Source organism: Triticum aestivum, chromosome 7A (genome assembly GCF_018294505.1).
Source record: "Triticum aestivum cultivar Chinese Spring chromosome 7A, IWGSC CS RefSeq v2.1, whole genome shotgun sequence".
Lineage (NCBI taxonomy): Eukaryota > Viridiplantae > Streptophyta > Magnoliopsida > Poales > Poaceae > Triticum > Triticum aestivum.
This window is the reverse complement of record NC_057812.1, coordinates 574,959,704-574,966,326: the sequence shown is the minus strand read 5'-3', so window position 1 is coordinate 574,966,326 and position 6,623 is coordinate 574,959,704.

Here is a 6,623-nt window from a genome sequence, read left to right as displayed (position 1 = left end):
CCTTCTGTATTTGAAAATCTTAAACATGTCCTGGCGGTTTACCGCCGGACGGGTTATGATACCCAATATAGAACCAGAATTCTCATAACCAAGGTTATAAAGTAATGAAATATGAAATATATCATACCTGTGATATTAAATCACCTTTGTTGGTTTACCAACTTGTGTAATAAGGGTGATAACCTGTAACATCCCAAATTTTCAATTTGGAATGTTATACATAGGTCATCCATGCATATCATATTTTATTGCATCTTCGTTCCGCAATCCTCGAAATCCTAAGCAGCTCAAGGACCCTCGGAGAGAGAGTTGGGGATTTTCCGGTTTTCATATTTGATTTTTATCAAATAGCGAAAACGAGGATTTTTGATTTTAATTATTTTTCTCTCCGAAAAATATTTGATAATAAAATAAATGAGGGGAGATAATATGACTTCTCCAAACAATTGAAATATTGGAGGAAAAATGTTAAAATCATTTGTTGGATTTTATTTGATTTTATTCGGATTTTATTTGCATTAGAAAAATTGCACATTTTCAAAAATTGCATTTTTAGGGCCAAGAAAATGTTCATATCGTTCTAAATATTTCATTTAGACGGTGAAAACTTGTTTTGGAATTTTTAGATGTCACACCCTAGCTAGTCGTGCATTAGAGTGTTGCATCATGTTTACTCTTTCATCAGAAACTTGAAATGGGGATTTGTGAAACCCTCAGAATCATTTTGAAAATGACCCAAATAAAAATTTCTCCAAAAGGGTCCAAGAAAATGCTCATGTTGCTCTCTGAAAATATTGGACAGAGATAAAAATCAAACCAATATTTTTAAGAGCTCATAGGTATTTATTTTGGGCATTTGGAATTAATGCATAACTATTTGCATTGGAAATATATTAGTTATATATATTAATATATGTCCAAAAATTATGCCACCTGTTGGGGAGCTCTGGAATAATATATCTAGCTCCTGCAAAAATTGGCATAAGGTAATAAAATGATTTAATATTTTATTTAAATCAAAACAAATGACAGAAATTAGAAAACAAAAATAAATAAAGGAAGGAGAAGCTTACCTGGGGCTCCTCCCTGTGCAGCCCAGCAGTAGCTGGCCGGCCCAGCCAGCAGGCGGCCCAGCCCGCCTCCTCCTCTGTCGTCTTCGTCCTCGACAGAGGGAGGGGAGCGTGCCCGGCGCGCGCGCGCGCCACCGCGCCACGCCACCAGCTCGCCTGCCTGCCTGCCTCTCCCCTCCTCGTTTGGATGCCCTGGAACGACGCCACGCCCCCCCCCCGTACTCTCTCACTCTCCCCCGGTTCTTCCTCTCCTCTCCCTCGCTCTCTCTCTCCCGTGTTCGAACGCACCCATCACCGCCGTTCGCCATAGCCGCCGCCACCGGCCTCCCCTCGCCTTCCCGACTCGCGCAGGAGCTCCGCCCCCTCGCCCTGAAGCTCTCTGTCAAGCCACAAGACGCCGGACGCCCTGTGGAGCCGCCGTCGCCATCGTCTTCCTCCTCGGGCTCCGAACACCATCGCCGTCGATTCGCCGTCTCCAGTGCGTCCCCGAGCCCGCTTCGACGCCCGCTGCAACCGCGGTGAGCTCCGCCACCGTTTCCCTCTCTTCTCCCCCTCGTTCCCGCGCCGTAACTCCGTTTCCCACCATGGCCGAACCTCTGCCATCGCCGAGCTCGCCGTCGACGCAGCTCCGGTGACCATTTGGTCACCCCGGCGAGTCCAACAAGTTCGTAAGGCCCCGTAGATCATCCCTAGCGCCTTGCTTCGCTCGCCTTCGAGCTCCAACCACGTTTCCGTGCACGACCGAACCCCGGCGGCCGCAGCCGAGCTCGCCGCCATCGACTCCGGCCACCCCAGGCCCAGCCACGGCCACCGCCCGACGCGCCATCGAGCTAGCTTTCCAACGCACCTAGCCGCACGCCGTTTGGAGCACCACAGAGGAAAACCGGGGCACATGTACGCCGCGGACCTCGCCGGCGACTAACCGCCGGCGGGTTTGACTTGTTCGACCTGGGGTTTGACCCCCCCAGAGTCACTGACGCGTGGGCCCCGTCGGCCAGGTGGTTAGCTTAGTGCTAATCACTGTTAATTAACCCCCTGACACTGACCAGTGGGCCCCAGCGCCACTAACTCTTAATTAGGATTAAACTAACCTCTGTTAAACCCCCCTGTCACTGACGTGTGGACCCCACACGTCAGGTTTGACCCCAGCCAGCCGCAGTTGACCGCTGACGTCGTGCTGACGTCATGCTGGCGCAATATATATATTTCTGGATTTAAATTAAATCAGGAAATTCCAGAATATAATTTAAACTTCCAAAAATTCATAACTTTTATTCTGTAACTCCAAATCAGACAAATTATATATGAAAAATGATCAGAAAAATCCAATCTATCCATCGGTACTATTTTCATGCATGATCAAACAAGTTAAGTTGATGTTTAAAGCAGAACAAGGAAAAGCACTTTAAAAGGCCATGTTTGAGTTTGAAATTTGAATCTTTGATTCAAATTGGTTCAGACCCTTCTGGTTTTAGTTGCATTAGCCCAACACACTCATATTGCCATGTTTCATGCATGCATCATATTGTTGCACATTGTTTGGTGATGGTTGTGTATCGGTGTCCTTTGCGACAGGTTCTGCCTCCGAGGAGTACCGTGATTACCCTAACGAAGAACCGTATCAGTGCATCGAACCATCAGGCAAGCAACCAACCATTTGATCATATCGATACAAACCCATGTTCTCGCTCCTGCTCTCTTTTACTGCATTAAGACAACGCGTTTCAAACTGCTGTGTGCTACGGTAGTTGAACCCATTTCCTCTGCATGACCTGTCATTGCCATAGTAACTAGATGAAACCCACTAGCATGTGTAGGAGTTGATTGAGCCATATGTATGTGTTGTTCCTACCTTGCTATGCCGGCTATGCCTAGAGTCGTGTCAGGTCTGGTTCATCTGGGTGATGGGCTAGAGTGAAATGATTATGTCGGTAATAAGAGTGGTGTGGTGAACACGATTTGGTAAAGGTATCGATGAGAGGCCATGTAGGAGTACATGGTGGGTTGTTTCATTGAAGCCGACCTTAAGCACTGAGATCTGTATGTGTGATTTAAGTTACAACTACTACCATGCATTGGGCCCTGAAATATGACCCCGCTCGACTTCTTATTCACCCTAGCTCTCTGTCCAGGAGTTGCAAGTAGTTTCTGGTGTTTGTAGCCTACTGGAGGCCGTGGACAGCGCTGACCGTAGGGGTGGGCTGTGATGCGGTAGGTACGTGGCACGGTGTACCGAATACCCGTTAGGTATCTCGGGAACCCTGTTCACATCGTTCGGGGCCGTATGGGAAACCTCGGCCGGACTCCCTGCGGATGGAACCTGGATAGGCGATAAACCTGGACTAGAGGCTTAAGTGTTTAGGTAGGTCGTGGTCTACACCCACGTCGGCTTTCGCTTGAAGTCTGCCGAGCACATGTCGTGTGCAGACGCTAAGTGGTGGAAACATGTATGAAGAAGTACACCCCTGCAGGGTTATCATGATCTATTCGAATAGCCGCGTCCGCGGTAAAGGACTACTTGGTTGCCTATACAGTTCATAGACAAGTAAATGGAAACTACTAAAAGCCTCAGGATAAGTGTGAGTGCCGAGGATGGCTCTTCCGTAGGAAGACGGAGGCGGATCCTCGGTAGTGTATTGAAGTGGTGAGTAGTGGACTCGTGTGCGCAAAACCATTTCAAGTTGAAGTATCGTAGGATAGTCTAGCCAAGAGTCAAAGCTGGCTTGCTGCAATAACTCCACCAACCCTTCTTGATAATATGCATGTATGTAGGATCTGATGTAAGTCTTGCTGAGTACCTTTGTACTCATGTTGTTATAATTTACATTTTTACAGAAGACGCTGCAACCCCTTGTGATGGGTTCTATGTAGACGTTGACATCAACGAGTAGGCTAAAGACCCAGGTGGTGATCCTGAGCTTATGAAGGACCACGTAGTATAGTTAGGCTTTCCTAGCCTCTTTTATTTTACTAGTTGTCTGTACTCAGACAAGTTACTTCCGCTGTTGGTTTGTATGACTGTATGACTTGAATGTTGGGTCGTGAGACCCGTTCCTTTGTGTATGTTATGTATGGCTCCCTGAGCCTTAAATAAAGTACTTGTGTCGTAGAGTCATGTTGTGATGCTTCGTTGTATTTGCACATATCGAGCATATTGTGTGTATGATTGAAATGCTTGGTATGTGTGGGATCTGACTATCTAGTTGTTTATCTTTAGTAGCCTCTCTTACCGGGAAATGTCTCCTAGTGTTACCACTGAGCCATGGTAGCTTGCTACTGCTCTGGAACACTTAGGCTGGCCGGCATGTGTCCTTCTTCGTTCCTGTGTCTGTCCCTTCGGGGAAATGTCACGCATTGAGTACCGGAGTCCTGTTAGCCCGCTACAGCCCGGTTTACCGGAGTCTTGCTAGCCCAGTGCTACAGCCCGGACCCACTTGCTGATGACCGACACGTTCGAAGCTGGGTCATGGATGCCTGTCCTTGTAAGTCTGTGCCACTTTGGGTTTACGACTAGTCATGTCAGCCCGGGCTCCTTATCATATGGATGCTAGCGACACTATCATATACGTGAGCCAAAAGGCGCAAACGGTCCCGGGCAAAGGTAAGGCGACACCCGTGGGGATACCGTGCGTGAGGCCGCAAAGTGATATGAGGTGTTACCGGCTAGATCAATGTGACATCGAGTCGGGGTCCTGACAGCGTTGGTATCAGAGCTGGACTGCCTGTAGGTTCTCCAAGCCAAACCGGTCGATGTTGAGTCTAGAAGTTCTTTAGTTATATGTAGGGGAATTGTTTGTGGGTTGGAACATAAGGCTCTTTTTACTCCTTTATCTAATGACATTCTGATCTGAGTTAGTCTATTCTTCCACCGGGGGTTAAGGAATTAGGATCTATTCTCTCTATCAGGATCACGCGTTACTAATCAGTAGTACCTTATAGGTTTGATGGATACAAGCCTAGTTCAATCCTATTACCACATTATGTTGCTAGGATGGACTCAGAACTTGATATGATGATGTTGAGTGTGTATGAAATTCTTGTCAAATGTCTCAAAATCCTTCTTGAGCATTTACAGCTGTTATGCTGCCGAAATTTTGCTAGAAATTCTAATGCCTTTGCATTATGATTGTGCTTTCAGATGGCCACTCGCGACCTCAATCAAGTGGTTCGCCTGACTCGATGCCTAGATGTACCCGGCCATACTGCCATGTTGGTCAGGGTAATGACTGAGGCTGGATACCGCTGGTATCCTGAGTACACGGTCGAAGAGCAATTTCGGGACTTCAATCAAAGCCAGTATCTCTGCACTGTCAGGATATTTCCATCTTATCCTGGATCCACCGAGCCCCTTCACTGCTCCTATGGACTCGGGGTTACTATTGAGATGGTTGTGCAGGACGCCGCCTACTCTATGATGACCATCATGCGAGTCAGGTCTGGTCTATTTCGGGACTCTGATTTCCTGTATATGCCAGGATCACTTCCGGGAGCACAAGGGTATCTCCAGGCTATCTATGCTGACCCCACCCAGGAGGATTCACGGACTCGCACCACTGCTGAGATGCTCGAGGATAAGGACCGTGAAAATCGGGACTTGAGGTTAGAGCTCTTCAATACCCGTGCTGACCACTGGGCCACATTGACTCGGTTCGCACCGGCGGTGCAAGCTGGATATTCGGATATGCGCGATCTCTATCCTGTGAGATCTGCTCTTCCAGACGTGATGGGTTGGCGTGATGTTGGAGGCATCACCCCACCTCGCGGTCCCCACAGGCCACCGTCTGTTGGTCCAAGACCTCATCCTAGCCCCTATGGTCCACAAGCTCCGCGAGATCGTCTGTTTCCGGATGATCATGTTGAGCTTCCAGGCTACGGAGGTGACTTCTACGAGGACTACTACGGATCGGTCTGAGTTAGTGGTAGTATCACTAGTTCGCACTAGCTGTGTCGTCTATCGTCCCGCGTGACTCATGGGATATGACCTAGTTTGTAATCTTTCCGGAGGTGTAGAAAAATAATGTATAGGAGCTTGGGATGCCTCCGATGAGATGTAATCCTCTTTTCATCGTAATAGTACTTTGTTTGGTCTTGTACTAAACTCTGTATGGTGTGTATGACGATGGAATAAAGAAGCAGTTTCTGTATTTACCATGTCATACGGATGATCATCTTGCATTTCGAGTTATTCCTTACATTTTATATCCTATGTCGGAATTTTATCATCCTGACTAAATCATTGTCTTGTTTACCTAGGATGGTCAACACGCGCACTAACCCTGCTCCTCAAGAGCAGGCCGAAGGCAGTGAAGTCAGGGATGCAAATCTGCCTCATCCTCCTTCCCTAGCCGAGGTTATGATGGAAGTTGAGAGAAACAAGCGGGAGACCAACCGTTTGTTGGAGCGTATTGAACAGAACACAGCACACCATCAGAGGACTAACGTGGTGTCACTCAGTGATTTTATCAAATTACATCCACCCACGTTCCACCACTCCGTCGAGCCTCTCGACGCTGATGACTGGCTTCGCAGTATCTCTCACAAACTGCGTTCCGC